This window comes from Capra hircus, chromosome 16 (genome assembly GCF_001704415.2).
Source record: "Capra hircus breed San Clemente chromosome 16, ASM170441v1, whole genome shotgun sequence".
NCBI classification, from domain to species: domain Eukaryota; kingdom Metazoa; phylum Chordata; class Mammalia; order Artiodactyla; family Bovidae; genus Capra; species Capra hircus.
Window position 1 is genome coordinate 18,253,930 of NC_030823.1, and position 16,387 is coordinate 18,270,316.

The 16,387-nt window shown below is 37.0% G+C and overlaps 1 protein-coding gene across 1 annotated transcript in view; it reads right to left on the minus strand.

Moving 5' to 3' along the window:
- USH2A (usherin) overlaps positions 1 to 16,387 on the minus strand; it is a 935,662-nt gene that overhangs the window by 837,756 nt on the left and 81,519 nt on the right. The window lies entirely within an intron of this gene.

The following is a 16,387-nucleotide window of genomic DNA, read 5'->3' on the forward strand; positions in this document are numbered from 1 at the left end:
CTATGAAACTTTTTATTCATATTAGTTTTAGTTGTACAGCATTATAATTCAACATCTGTATATAGTACAAAGTGGTCACCACAAATCTAGTTATCACCCATCACTATACAAGTTGACACCCTCATCAGTTTTGACACCCTCTCAACCACATTCCCCTACAGTTACCAGTAAACTGTTCTCTGTATTGATGAGTTTTTTAAATTTTTATTTGGCACAATCCAGTGTTCTCAATTCTGTCCCATTGATCTGTGTATCTGTTTTTGTGCCAAAACCATACAATGTTGCTTACTATAGCTTTGTAGTAGAGTTTGAAATCAGGCAGGACCGTTCTTCCAGCTTTGTTCTTCTTGCTCAAGATCATTTTGATAATTCATGATCTTTTGTGGTTTGCTGCAACTTTTAGAATTATTTGTTCTAGTTCTATGAAATATGCCCTTAGAATTTTGAAAAGAGTTGCACTGAACTTATAGATTTTTTGGATAAGATGGAGCAGTCTCTCAGAGCTATCAGACGTACTGTCTCCTGGGCTGCAGTCTTCACTTTGGGGGCTTCCCTGGTGGGATATATGGTAAAGAATCTACCTTTAATGAGAAGACCTGGATTTGATCCCTGGGTCTGGAAGACCCCCTGGAGAAGGAAATAGCAACCCACTCCAGTATTCTTGCCTGGAAAATACCAGGCAAGAAGAGCCTTGTGGGCTACAGTCGGGTCTCAAAGAGTTGGACACCACTGAGAGACTAACTCTTTGGATAAGATGGACATTTCAAGAATATTAACTATTCCAATCTATGAATAAGAAATAAGTTTGCACTAATTTGTGTCTGTAGTTTCATTCATGAGTGTCCTATAGTTTTCAATGTACAGGTCTTTTACCTCCTTGGTTAAATTTATTCCTATTTTGCTTTTGTGGTGGTTTAGTCACTAAGCCGTGTCTGACTCTTTGCAAGCCCATGAACTGTAGCCTGCCAGGCTCCTCTGTCCGTGGGCTTTTTCAGGCAAGAATACTGGAGTGCGTTGCCATTTCCTTCTCCAGGTTATCTTACCAACCCAGGGATCAAATTCAGATTTCCTGCATTGCAGGCACATTCTTTACCAATCTGATGCAATTGTAAATATGATTGTTTTCTTAATTTCTCTTCCTCATAGTTCATTGTGTATAGAAATACAACATATTTTTGTATATTGATTTTATATACTGCAACTTGCCTTATTTATTAGTTCTAACAGCTTTTGGCGGGCAGTCTTTAGGCTTTCCATAACATGTTATCTGCAAATAATGACAGCTTTGCCTGCATGCTACAGTCCATGGGGTCACAAAGAGTTGGACATGACTTAGTGATTGAACAGCAACAACAATAATGGGTTATCTGCAAACAGCAACAGTTTTTCTTTTCTTTCCTTCCAATTTAGATTCCTTTTATTTCTTGTGTGTTGTGCTTAGTCACTCGATCATGTCCAACTCTTTGAAACCCCATGGATTATAGCCCATTAGGCTCCATCTGTCCATGGGGATTCTCCAGGCAAGAATACTAGAGTGGGTTGCCATGCCCTCCACTAGAGGATCTTCCTAACCCAGGGATCGAACCCAGGTCTCCTGTATTGCAGGAGATTCTTTACCATCGGGGCCACCAGGGAAGCAAGCTCAAGAATACTGGAGTGGGTAGCCTATCCCTTCTCCAGGGGATCTTCCTGACCCAGGAATCAAGCCAGGGTCTCCTGCACTGCAGGTGGATTCTTTATCAGCTGAGCTATCAGGGATTTCTTGCTAATTGCTGTGGATATGAATTTCAAACAATGTTGACTAGAAGTAGTCAGAGGACATCCTTGTCTTATTCCTGATCTTGTAGGAAAAGCCTTCATATTTCCACCATTGTTAGCCGTGGGTTTGTCATACATGGCCATTTTATGCTGAGATATAGTCCCTCTATAAACACTTTGCTGAGAGTCTTTGTCATAAATTAATGTTGAATTTTGTAAAATGCTTTTTCTACATGTGTTGAGATGATCATATGACTTTTATCCTTCATTTTGCTAATGTGACTTATCACCTAGATTGATTTGTGGATACTGAACCATCCTTAAATCCTTGGAATAGATCCCACTTGATCACAGTGCATGAGCCTTTCAATGTCTTGTTGGATTCAGTCTGCTAATATCCTGTTCAGAATTTTTGTATCTATGTTCATCAAAGAAGAGTTTGAGAAGACTAGGTATTTAATCTTCTTTGACTACTTTCTAGAATTCACCAGTGAGGTCATTTGGTCCTGGGCTTATTGGTTGAGAGACTTTTTTTTTTTAACTGTTTTAATCTCCTTACTAGTAATTTGGCCAATAGGTGGAAGTGCTTTATATCACAGCCTTTTCAAATTCTTATAGACCAGTATGTGTACTAAGTCACTTCAGTCGTATATGACTCTTTGTAACCCCATGGACCATAACACGCAAGGCTGTTCTGTCCATGGGATTTTCCTGGCAAGAATACTAGAGTGGGTTGTCATGCCCTCATCACTGACCAGTATCTATTTTACTAATTACAAATGAATAACAGTAATGATCATAGTTATTTCTATAAACTTTATAGGCCTTAAGTCAGAGTTATTATTTTGGCGAGCCTATTTACTGACACAACTTATAATCTCTATCCAGAATATCTTCCCCAAATCAAATTTCTCTGTAGTTTATAAACATATAAATCTATCATTTCATCAGCCCTAAATGTGATTATCATCTGTTTCCCATGTGATTTTCAGAGCATTCACATTACTGAGAAGACTCCCCATTTTTCCATTCCACTTGCTCAGTCACCAAGCTTCAGGGCATCAGTTTAGGTACTCTCCAAATTAAGATTAATGCTTCATTTAGAAAACCTGTGATAAGTGAGGATCAATTGTAAACCTCCTATGTATGAGTTCTGAGTTACTCACATGTATCTGAATTACTCAGGTCTCAAAATTCCATCACCACATGAATATTTTTATAAAACAAGTCAAGTTCAGAGCCCAATCTGCTTTAAATTAGGTAACTTTTCAAGATATGGGTAGATATCAACTTTAAACCACACACAATTTTATCAATTCAGCAAATACGTATTTACAATGTATTAACAGACAAGCCCATGGAGAGTAGGAACAGAAAAATGTAAGAAAGCTTGTTTGTTTGTTTTAATAATAAGAAAAACAATGAAAATGGCAAGGTTCTAGCTAGAGTTTAAATCATGGGGACACAAAAAAGGATATGATCTAAAGTATAATGCCTATTCAGTAACTGTTTTTTAATTAAATTTAGAGCAATGGCCAATCACCAAACGACTATTTTCTCAAATATGTTTTTTTAAACAATTCTATTTTTTTAATTTTATCTTAACAATAAGAGTTTTTAAAAATGTTTGCTCAACCTTTGCTGCAGTTCCTTGGACCTGGGACAGAGTGAGGTTATGCTAGATGAATAAAAGATGTCAAGCAGAATTAGCACGCCAAATAGTTTTGAAGCAGGGGGAGATGAATGAGCAAAGAAGGGTGAGATTCAGGGGCATAAAAAGGACATGTGTTTGTGTGTGAGCTTGTGCTAGTGTGTATATATTTCTATTTCTTCTTACAATTATATTAAAGGCTATAGGTAAGAAAATAACATTTCACATATGAATATTTCTTCATGAATCTAAAGGTTTTCAATTGATATACAGGAAGCAGGCTAATTGAAATAATTATAGTATTCACTTCAGTGTTGGCTGGGGACATTAAAGAGATTCCGCTATTGGCAGCACTTACTAATGAAGCAACAAGAAGTTTCTCATCATCTTCAAAGCATACTGTGCCATCAAGCAATACCGTCCCCAAATTTAAAAGCTATTGTTACAGGTTGAATGGTACTCTTCCCAAACTGCATATTGAAGTCATCCCCCAGTACCTATGAACATGCCTTTATATGGAAATAGGGTCTTTGCAGATATAATCAAGTTAACGTGATATCATTAGGGTGGGCTCTAACCTGACTAGTATCCTTGTAAGAAGAAGAAAGTGCCTGGGAGAAACACATTCACACAATGAGAAGGCCATGTGACAACAAAGGGGGGGGGTTTGGAGTGATGTAACTATATAAGTCATGGAATACCATGGATTGATGGCCACCACCAGAAGTTAATTAAAGGCAAAGGATTCTCCACTAGAGGTTTCAAAGAGAACATGGACCTAGTAACACCTTGATTTTGGATGTATAGCCTCCAGAACTGTGAGACAATATAGTTCTATTGTTATAAGCCACCCAGTTTGTGGTATTTTGTTATGGAGGCATAGGTAATGAATTTAGTCAATATTTTGTACATTTAACATAATGAGTTATCAAAGAGAAAAAATATGTTATGAAAAGTATTCCATATTATCCAATTTGTTTTTTCAGTATATTTTTTAAAAAGTCTAAAACATTATATATAGAACTGCTAGGGAATGTTTTATTTCAAAGAAAATACAGATCATAACAAATAAGGGATAATCACTTCCGATTTTTGAAAATACAGATCATAACAAGTAAGGGATAATCACTTGTGATTTTTGAAAGACCTAATATCCCTGAAAGCAAAATTGATGATCATTGTGATTTTCCCAAAGCTTTAATCATGGATTTAAATTATCAAGGTGCTTTCATTCTTTCTTCATTTATTCCTTCAACAAATATTTATCAGGAGCCTTTCATATGTTAGGACTTTTCATGGGTTTGGGGGATACATTAGTTAACAAAACAGGCACAAAAAGCCAAAAAAAAAAACCGACTGTGGAGCCTATATTCCAGCAGTTATATGAACATAATAAATGAGCAACTTATATATTAAAATATGATAAATACTATGAAAATGGGGGAAATTAGAGCTACATAGAGAGCATAGCTGGAATTAATTTGGTTGGTATGTTAAAGAGAGGTCTCATTGAGAGCAGAAAGAGATGAATCATGTATACATCTAGGGGAAATATTCCAGACAGAAGTCAATGAACGCACAGATGCCTAAGCCACTATGATTGGCATACTAGAGGAGCTGCAAGAAGCCAGTACCCTGAAGCAGAGTAAGAGAAGGGAGGCTCTTGGAAAATTAAGTCAGACAAGCCAGCCAGACAAGTAACTGGGTGCTGTGGTGGTCGGCAGGGGGATGGGGTATTTGGGTTCCAATTGCGAAAAGTCATGGAGCCTATTGTTAGTACTTTGGTTTTTATTCTGTGTAAAATAGGAAGTTATTGGAGAGCATAGGGTAGTGACATGAACTCAGGTTTATTCCAAAGTGTTAGAAACAGAATATAGGAAGACAAGGGTAGAAGTAGTGAGACCAGTTAGGCTATTACAGTCTCTAAGTCAACAGAAGTCAGACTAGGGTATAGAAGTGAAGCTGTACACCTCAATATTAATCAATCTGAATTCATTTCCTGTATTTTAGCAATAGTTAAAGGGACACTTTGCTGCAGAGGGTTTGTGAAGTCTCTTTTATCACCTGTAAAATAAAGGGACTAGGTTTTATGAGCTTTAAAAACAATTTTAGTGTTCAAATTTGGAATCTGAACATAGAACAATCACATCTTCTACCACAGAATTCATATTTGAAGGGAATTTTTAAAGTTAAAAAAGTTCACAAAAGACCTAGAGTTAATGTGAATCATCCACTCTAAACAAGAATTATGATTTGATTTTGGAGGGAGAATATCATAAAATCAAGGACACAGTCATAAGAGTGAATTTTACTAATTCCTTTCTCAGTTGCCAGGTTTACAGCAACAGATATTCATTGGAATAAACAATAAAATGATTTTTCTTTGAAAAATATTCATATGGCAAATATCAGTTAAATTACATAAATTGATCAAGTAAACAGATATGAATCATACCAGAAAATATGTAATTACTGGAAAGAAGCAGTACATCCACATTATGATTGGCGGCATAGCAAAATTACTTCAATAGGAAAACTGAGTAAATAATCTAATACATAAATCAAGATAAAAAGAGTAGTTTTGCAATAAGGCTAAATTTTTAAAAAGTCACACCAACTGGAAAGGAAGAAATAAAATGGCCTCTATTCATGGGTAATATAATTGTCTCTTAGGAAAGCCCAGTAAATTTATACAAAAACTACTAGAAGTAATGTGAATTTAGCAACAAGTTGAATGTATAGAAATCAATTCAATTTCTATACACTAGTGATGAACTACTGGAAAGAAGTTTTTAAAGTAATATTTAGTCCCAAAACATGAATACTAGTTATAAATCTAACAAACAAAGGTTATGCCTGCGATAAAAGTTCAAAATAATGATGAGAGAAATTACTCAGTGTGATCAGGAATGGCAAAGTAAGAACAACTGAAGATTCTGCCATAAAAGCAATGATGACACTAACAAAGGATGTCAAGTCAACTTTTCCAAAACGATGGAAATTGACTAAAGATTTGCAAAAATCCAGGGGGCGGGGTGTGTTTTCGTGGGTGAATAACAATAAGAATAGCTTATTTTGTGGCATTTTATCTTTCTCAATTGCCATCCTCCTCTCAGTCACTCAATGGTTAATCTTGATATTGGATATTCTATGATCACAGCGAAAAATAGCAGCCTAGCATCCACTGGAGGAATGAGAGTGGCGTTGGAGCTCCTTGAAAGCCTTAATCTCAGAAAACTGTCATTATTTAGTCTGGTAAGTAAGTAAGTAAAGTCACTCAGTTGTGTCCGACTCTTTGTGACCCCATGGACTGCAGCCCACCAGGCTCCTCAGTCCATGGGATTCTCCAGGCTAGAGTACTGGAGTGGGTTGCCATTTCCTTCTCCAGGGGATCTTCCTGACCCAAGGATTGAACCCGGGTCTCCCGCATTGGAGGCAGACGCTTTAACCTCTGAGCCACCAGGGAAGCCCCTAGTCTGACAGTGGTACTATAAAAACCCCACATGAAATTACTCAGAGCTTGGTCATTTCTTTTCATACTGTTCATGGCATTCTGAAGGCAAGAATACTAAAGTGGTTTGCCATTCCCTTCTCCAGTGGACCACATTTTGTCAAAACTCTCCACCATGACCCATCCATCTTGGATGGCCCTACACAGCATGGCTCATGGTTTCATTGAGCTAGACAAGGCTGTGATCCATGTGATCAGTTTCGTTAGTTTTCTGTGATTGTGGTTTTCAGTCTGCCTGCCCACTTTCTGATGGGAGAGACTGACTGAAAGGGAAACTGGGTCTTGTTCTGATGGGTGAGACCATGTTCAGTAAATTTTTAATCCCATTTTCTGCTGATGCGCAGGACTATGTTCCCTCCCAGTTGCTTGACCTGAGGCCAAACTATGGTGGAGGTAATGAAGATAACGGCAACCTCCTTCAAAAGCCCCTTGCACACACTGCTGCACTCAGTGCCCCTGGCCCTGCAGCAGGCGACTGTCAACTCACACCTCTGCCAGAGACTCCTGGACACACATGGGCATATCTGGGTCAGCCTCTTGTGGGGCCACTGCTCCTTTCTCCTGGGTCCTGGTGTGCGCAAGGTTTTGTTGGTGCCCTCCAAGAGTCTGTTTAAGTTCTGTGTAAGTTCAGCAGTTCTAGGGTGGGGTTAATGGCAACCTCCTCCAAGAGGGCCTATGCCATACCCAGGTCTGTTGCACGCAGAGACACTGCCCCTGTGGCAGGCCACTGCTGACCCACACCTCCACAGGAGACACTCAGAAACAGTTCTGGCTGATATACCCATTTGAATGCAGAGTTCCAAAGAATAACAAGGAGAGATAAGAAAGCCTCCCTCAGCAATCAATGAAAAGAAATAGAGGAAAACAGTAGAATAGGAAAGACTAGAGATCTCTTCATGAAAATCAGAGATACCAAAGGAACATTTCATGCCAAGTGAAAGTGAAGTCGCTTAGTCATGTCCGATTCTCTGTAACCCCATGGACTGTAGCCTACAACACTCCTCCGTCCATGGGATTTTCCAGGCAAGAGTACTGGAGTGGGTTGCCATTTCCTTCTCCAGAGGATCTTTCCAACCCACGGATCAGACCTGGCTCTCCCACATTGTAGGCAGATGCTTTACCATCTGAGCCACCAAGGAAGTCACTTTTCATGCAAAGGTGGGCACAATAAAGGACAGAAATGGTATGGATCTAACAGAAGCAGAAGATATTAAGAAGAGGTGGCAAGAATATACAGAACTATACAAAAGAGATCTTCATGACCCAGGTAACCGCAATGGTGTGATCACTCACCTAGAGCCAGACATCCTGGAATCAAAGTCAAGTGGGCCTTAGGAAGTATCACTATGAACAAAGCTAGTGGAGGTGATGGGATTCCAATTGAGTTATTCCAAATCCTAAAAGATGATGCTGTGAAAGTGCTGCACTCAATATGTCAGCAAATCTGGAAAATTCAGTAGTGGCCACAGGACTGCAAAAGGTCAGTTTTCATTTCAGTCCCAAAGAAAGGCAATGCCAAAGAATGTGCAAATTACCACACAGTTGCACTCATCTCACACACTAGCAAAGTAATGCTCAAAATCCTCCAAGCCAGGCTTCAAGAGTACATGAACTGTGAAATTCCAGATGTTCAAGCTGGTTTTAGAAAAGGCAGAGGAACCAGAGATCAAATTTCCAACATTCACTGGATCATTGAAAAAGCAAGAGAGTTTCAGAAAAACATCTATTTCTGTTTTATTGACTATGCCAAAGCCATTGACTGTGGATCACAACAAATTGTGGAAAATTCTGAAAGAGATGGAAATACCAGATCACCTGATCTGCCTCCAGAGAAATTTGTATGCAGGTCAAGAAGCAACAGTTAGAACTGGACATGAAACAACAGACTGGTTCCAAATGGGGCAAGGAGTACGTCAAGGCTGTATATTGTCACCCTGCTTATTTAACTTATATGCAGAATACAACATGTGAAATGACAGGCTGGATGAAGTATAAGCTGGAATCAAGATTGCCAGGAGAAATAACAATAACCTCAAATATACACATGACACCACCCTTATGGTAGAAAGCAAAGAACTAAAGAGCCTCTTGATGAAAGTGAAAGAAGAGAGTGAAAAAGTTGACTTAAAAGTCAACATTCAGAAAACTAAGATCATGGCATCCGGTCCCATCACTTGATGGCAAACAGATGGGGAAACAATGGAAATAGTGACAGACTTTATTTTGGGGGGCTCCAAAATCACTGCAGATGTTGACTGCAGCCATAAAATTAAAAGACGCTTGCTCCTTGGAAGAAAAACTATGACCAACCTAAACAGCATATTAAAAAGGAGAGACATTACTTTGCTGACACAGGTCCGTCTAGTAAAAGCTAAGGTTTTTCCAGTAGTCATGTATGGATGTGAGAGCTGAACTATGAAGAAAGCTGAGCGCTGAAGAATTGATGCTTTTGAACTGTGGTGTTGGAAAAGACTCCTGAGAGTTCCTTGGTCAGCAAGGAGATCCGACCAGTCAATCTTAAAGGAAATCAGTCCTGAATATTCACTGGAAGAACTGATGCTGAAGCTGAAACTCTAATATTTTGGCCACCTGATACAAAGAACCAATTCCTTGGAAAAGACCTTGATACTGGGAAAGATTGAAGGTGGGAGGTGAAGAGGATGACAGAGGATGAGATGGTTAGATGGCATCACCGACGCAATGGACATGAGTTTGAGGAGGCTCTGGGAGTTGGTGATCGACAGGGAAGTCTGGCATGCTGCAGTCCAGGGGGTCACAGAGAGTCCAACATGACTGAGGAACTGAACTGAACCGGGATGTTTGTTGAAAATAATCAGTGTTAACTGCTTAACATTATAGCTGCCTAAGGCAACAATAACAGCTTGGGAAAACAACAAACAAACAAAAAAGGGATAAAAACTGAGAAATGGCACATCCATAGGGGGCTTTGCAAAGATTTCCTGGGAATCTAGAAAGCCATGCTCATACAAAGGGGTATGTATATGTCCAGGAACATGTACATCCCCAAAAGACATTTGAGTAGAACTTAAACTTTCACCTCTCTTTGACCTTGTAATTCTATACAAGCAGTTAATGGTGGCTAAAGAAGAGTGCTAATCTGTCTGACTGAATGTTAAAGGTATATTGCAACAGACTAATAGAGCCCTCAGAAGAGACTAAAAAGATTATTGGCTCTAAGAATTTATGAAAACCTCTTCCATTATTGGCTCATATGGTAAAGAATCTGCCTGCAGTGCAGGATACATGGGTTTGATCCCTGTATCAGGGAGATCCCCTGGAGAAGGGCATGGCAATGTACTCCAGTATTCTTGCCTGGAGAATCCCATGGACAGAGGAGCCTTGTGGACTACGGTCCATGGGAAGCAGACAGTCAGACATGACTGAACAACTAATACAACAGAGTGCACGCTCACACGTGTTAACTGAACAGAGAGTTCAATGACCATACATGACAAAAATGTGCATTTTATATAATTTGTTAGGAAAGTCACTTAACAAGCAAACAGCGGCCAAACATCCTGGGGAAGGACAGACTCTGAGTTTTGTGTCTGCTGCATTATACTATCTAAAATGCCCAGTTTTCAGCAAAAACCATGGTACATGCAAAGGGACAAGAAAGTACGGCTGATGAACAGTTGAGGGGAAGTGGTCACAGAAGCTAGGCCACTTAAAAGCCCATACGTTACACTTACTAGACAAAGACTTTACATCAACTATTTAAACATGTTCAAAACACTGAAGGAAGCCATATCTAGAGAACCAAAGTACCAGAATGATGTCTGAGCAAATAGAAAAGATGATTATATGAGACAGAAACTATCAAAAAAGAAAAACTCACTAAAGGGACTCAACAGCAGATACAAATGGGCAGAAAAAACAGTGAACTTAAAAACAGGTCAACTGAGATTAGTCTGCAGAATAGAAAGAAAAAAATATACAAAAATTAACCAGAACTTCAGGGACTTGTGGGATCCCCACCAAGTATACAAATATGACCATCGTATTAGCCCCATGAGAAGAGAGAATGAAATGAGCAAGAAAAATATTTAAAGAAATAATCACTAAACCTCCTCAGATTTGATGAAAAACATTAACGTATACATCCAAGAAACTCAATTAACTTCAAGAAGAATAATTCAGAAAACTGTACACAATATTTCATAATCAAACAACTGAAATGCAAACAGAAATTTATGAAAGCACCAAGAGAGAAATGATCCATCTATACAATGTATCTTCAATAAGATTGATCCATCTATACAATGTATCTTCAATAAGATTAACAAGATTTCTCATCAGAAACCATACAGGCCAGATGATAGTGAGATGACATATTTAAAGCACCAAAGAAAAATGAAAAGAATATCAACCAAAAATTCTCTTTCCAGAGAAACTATTCATAAAAAATGCAGGACAAATGAAGAAATTCCAAAATATACAGAAAATGAGACAATGATTTATAGACTTAATTAATGACTTACAGGCCTAATTTATAAGTACTAAAGGAAGTCTTCAGATTGAATGAAAGGACACTAGACAATAATTCTAGTCCATGTAGAGAAATAAAGAACACTTTTAAAAGTAACTACATGAGTATAAATATTATTTAAATACTTTATTTACAATTCTTTTTTTAATTAAAAAGAGAAATGCATAAAACAGTAATTATAAATCTGTGTTAACAACATAATTTGAATGATAATAACAAGGGGGATAAAAACAAACAAAAAATTAGCACAAAGTTTGAGTATACTATTGAAATTAACTTGGTATTAATTCAAGCTAGATTATTATGTTTAGATGCAATTGTGATAATCTGGGAAACTACTAATAAAATATCAAATATAGTAAAAAGAATAACAAGAGGATTAAAATGTTATACTCAAAAACCTCTATTTAACACAAAAGAATACATGAACAAAAGAGGCATAAGCCTTAGAAAACAGAGAGCAAAGTAATATTACAAAGTTAACTACCTTATCATAATTGCATTAAATATAAATGGTTTAAATACAGTAAAACATAGATTTGCAGAATGGAAAACAAAAACATAAATATGACTCAACTATATGCTTTCTACAATGGACAAGCTTAAGGAAACAAATAGTTTGAAAGTTTAAAAATAGAAAAAGACATATATCACATAAACTGTAACCAACATATGCCCAATAATAAATAGGTCAAAGAGGACATCACAAGTAAATCAGAAAATCCTTTAGACAAATAAAAATGAACATATATCTCACTCTATGAGTTTCAGGTAAAACAATGCTTAAAGTGAAATATATAACTATAATCATATTTATTAATAAAGAAACTTTTCCAATCAATAAACCTAGTCTTCTACCTTAAAAAATTAGAAAAAAAAAGGAAACTCAATCCAAAGCACACTGAAATGTCAATTATTAAGATTAGACACAAATGAAATATAGAATTTAAAACAATCAGGAAAACCAGAAAGAACAAAAATTGTTGTTTTTTTTAATGAACAGCATCTTTGACAAGTCTTCACGTACACATGCAAAGAAAAGTGGAGACAAGACTCAAATTAGTAATATCAGGAATGGAAGAGGGGACATTGCAACCGACCTTACAGACAAGAAAAGATGACAAGGGAATCCCTGAAAAATGTATGCCAAAATTAGGTAATCCAGATCAAATGGACCAATTTCTAGAAAGACACAAACTACTGAAACTGACTCAAGAAATAGATATCATCACCAACAAACTACCAGAGCTCATCAATGAATTCAATAATGTTGCAGGTTATATTAATATAGAGAAATCTGTTGCAGTTGAATGCACTAACAATTTTAAAATGACAAAACTACCCAAATAACCTACAGATTCAGTTCAGTTTAGTCGCACAGTTGTGTCCAACTCTTTGCGACCCCATGGACTGCAGCATGCCAGGCTTCCCTGTCTACCACCAACTCCTGGAGTTTACTCAAATTCATGTCCATTGAGTCAGTGATGTCATCCAACCATCTCATCCTCTGTTGTCCCCTTCTCCTCCTGCCTTCAATCTTTCCCAGCATCAGGGTTTTTTCAAATGAGTCAGCTCTTTGCATGAGGTGGCCAAAGTACTGGAGTTTCAACTTCAACATCAGTCCTTCCAATGAACATTCAAGACTGATTTCCTTTAGGATGGACTAGTTGGATCTCCTTGCAGTCCAAGGGGCTTTCAAGAGTCTTCTCCAACACCACAGTTCAAAAGCATCAATTCTTTGGTGCTCAACTTTCTTTATAGTCCATCATAGTCAACAAAAGAGTCTGAAATGCAGTACTTGGATGGAGTCTCAAAAATGACAGAATGATCTCTGTTTGTTTCTAAGGCAAACCATTCAATATCACAGTAATCCATGGGTCGGGTCTATGCCCCAACCAGTAATGCTGAAGAAGCTGAAATTGAATGGTTCTATGAAGACCTATAAGACCTTCTAGAACTAACACCCAAAAAAGATGTCCTTTCATTATAGGGGCCTGGAATACAAAAGTAGGAAGTCAAGAAACACCTGGAATAACAGGAAAATTTGGCCTTGGAGTACAAAATGAAGCAGGGAAAAAGCTAATAGAGTTCTGCCAAGGGAATGCACTGGTCATAGCAAACACCCTCTTCCAACAACACAAGAGAAGACTCTGCACATGGACATCACCAGACGGTCAAAACCGTAATCAGACTGATTATATTCATTGCAGCCAAAGATGGAGAAGCTCTAAACAGTCAGCAAAAACAAGACGGGGAGCTGACTGTGGCTCAGATCATGAACTCCTTATTGCCAAATTCAGACTTAAATTGAAGAAAGTGGGAAAACCACTAAGCCACCCAGGTATGACCTAAATCAAATCCCTTACAATTATACAGTGGAAGTGAGAAACAGATTTAAGCAATTAGATCTGATAGAGTGCTTGGTGAACTATGGACAAAGGTTCGTGACATTGTACAGGAGACAAGGAGCAAGACCATATCCAAGAAAAAGAAATGCAAAAAAGCAAAATGGCTGTCTGGGGAGGCCTTACAAATAGCTGTGAAAAGAAGAGAAGTGAAAAGCAAAGGAGAAAAGGAAAGATATACCCATCTGAATTCAGAGTTCCAAAGAACATCAAGGAGAGATAAGAAAGCCTCCCTCAGTGATCAGTGCAAAGAAATAGAGGAAAACAATAGAATGGGAAAGACTAGAGATCTCTGCAAGAAAATTAGAGATACCAAGGGAACACTTCATGCAAAGATGGGCTCAATAAAGGACAGAAATGGTATGGACCTAACAGAAGCAGAAGATATTAGGAAGAGGTGGCAAGAATACACAGAAGAACTGTACAAAAAACATCTCCATGACCCCAAAGATCTTCACAACCCAAAAGATCTTCATGACCCAAAAGATCTTCACGACTATAGATTCAATGCAATCCCAATCCCAAACAATCTACAGATTTAATGCAATACCAATGACTTTTTTTTTCATACAAACAAAATAATTCTAAAATTTGCAAGGAAACACAAAAGACTCCAAATAGCTAAAACATTATTGAGAAAGACCCAGAGGTCTCATGCTCCCTGATTTCAAACCATACTATAAAGCTATAGTAATCAAAATAGTATGATATTGGCACAAAAACAGACATAGATCAATGGATTAGAATAAAGAATGTAGTGAATACAGGCAATTACTCTGTGGAAAAGGCGGGAAGGGCATAAAATGGGGAAAAGCCTCTTTAACAAATGGTATTGTGAGAAGTGGACAACTACATGCAAAAGAATCAGTCTGGACTATTACATTATGCACAAAAATAAATTCAAAATAGATTAAAAATTTTAATGTAAGACCCGAAACCATATAACATCTAGAAGAAAGAATAGGTGTGTTCTCTTTGACATTGATCTTCATAATTTTTTTTTTGATATGCATCCTTGGGTAGAGAAAACAAAGCAAAAATAAGCAAACAAGACTACATCAAACTAAAAAGCTTTTGCACAGAGAAGGAAACCATCGTTAAAAGTAAAATGCTAAAACAAGAAAATTCTGTAAGGCAATTATCCATCAATATAAAAATAAATTAAAAAGGAAAATGCCACCTAGTAAATGAGAGACGATATCTGAAAATGATATATGTAAGTGTTTAATATTAAAAATAAATAACTCATATAATTCCACAAGCGAACAAATAACCCAGTTGAAAAATGGTCTAAGTAGACATTTTTACAAGGAAGATACACAAATGGCCAACAGCCAGATGAAATATGATGAACATCATCAGGAAAATGCAAGTCAAAACCATAGTAAGATATTACATCATATTTGTCAAAGTAGCTATTATCAAAACACAACAAATAACAAATGTTGGCAAGGAGAAAAGGAAAACCCTCACTGTTGGAAATGTAAACTGGTGCAGCCACTATGGTAGAGTATGGTTATTCCCCAAAAATTTAAAAATAGAACTATTGTATGATCTAGCAGTATCATTTCTCAGTATTTATCCTAAGAAGCATAAGCACTAATTAGAATAGATATATGCACCTCTATTTTCATTGTAGCATTATTTATAATAGCCAAATAAGGAAGCAACCAAAATGTGTATCAACAGATGAATGGACAAAGAAGATGAGGTATATATACACACATACACAAACAGAATATGGAGTATTACTCGGCCATAAGAAATAAAATCCTATCATTTGCAAAAACAAGGATGAACTCAGAGGATATGAAATAAACCAGAAAGAGAATGGCAAGTAGTATATGATTTTACTTAAATTTTAAATCGAAAAAACAAAACAAATGAACAAATGTAAAAAACATAAACAGACTTATAGATGCAGTGAAATGGGAGGCGGAAGGAGGAAGAAATAAATAGATCTGGGAGATTAAGAGGAAAAGCTTTTAGTTGCAAAGTAAATGAGTTACAGGTATGGAATGTACAGTGTGGGAAATATAGTGAATAACTGCATAATATCTTGCATGGTGATATATGGTAACTAGATTTATTGTCACGATCATTTAAAACACAAAATTTTTGAATCACTAAGTTGAGTAACAGGAGCTAACATAGTGTTATAGGTCTATGATATTTTTAAAACAAATTTATAGAAAAAAGATCAAATGTATGGTTAAGAGAGAGGGAATAGGGTAGAGGGGAGGGGGAAGGAGATGCAGACAATCAAAAGGTATGAACCTCCAGGTGTAAGTACTAGTGATATAATATACAATATGATGAATTTAATTAACACTGCTGCATATCATACACGGAAGCTGTTAAGAGAGTAAATCTCAAGAGCTATCGTAAGAAAACATTTTTTTCTATTTCTTAAGTTTTATACCTATATAAGTTGATGGATGTTCACCAAAACTATTGTAAAAATCACTTCATTATGCATGTAAATGAGATCATTGTGCTGTATACCTTAAACAGCGCTGTATGTCTGTTATATCTTAGTAAAACTAGAAGAA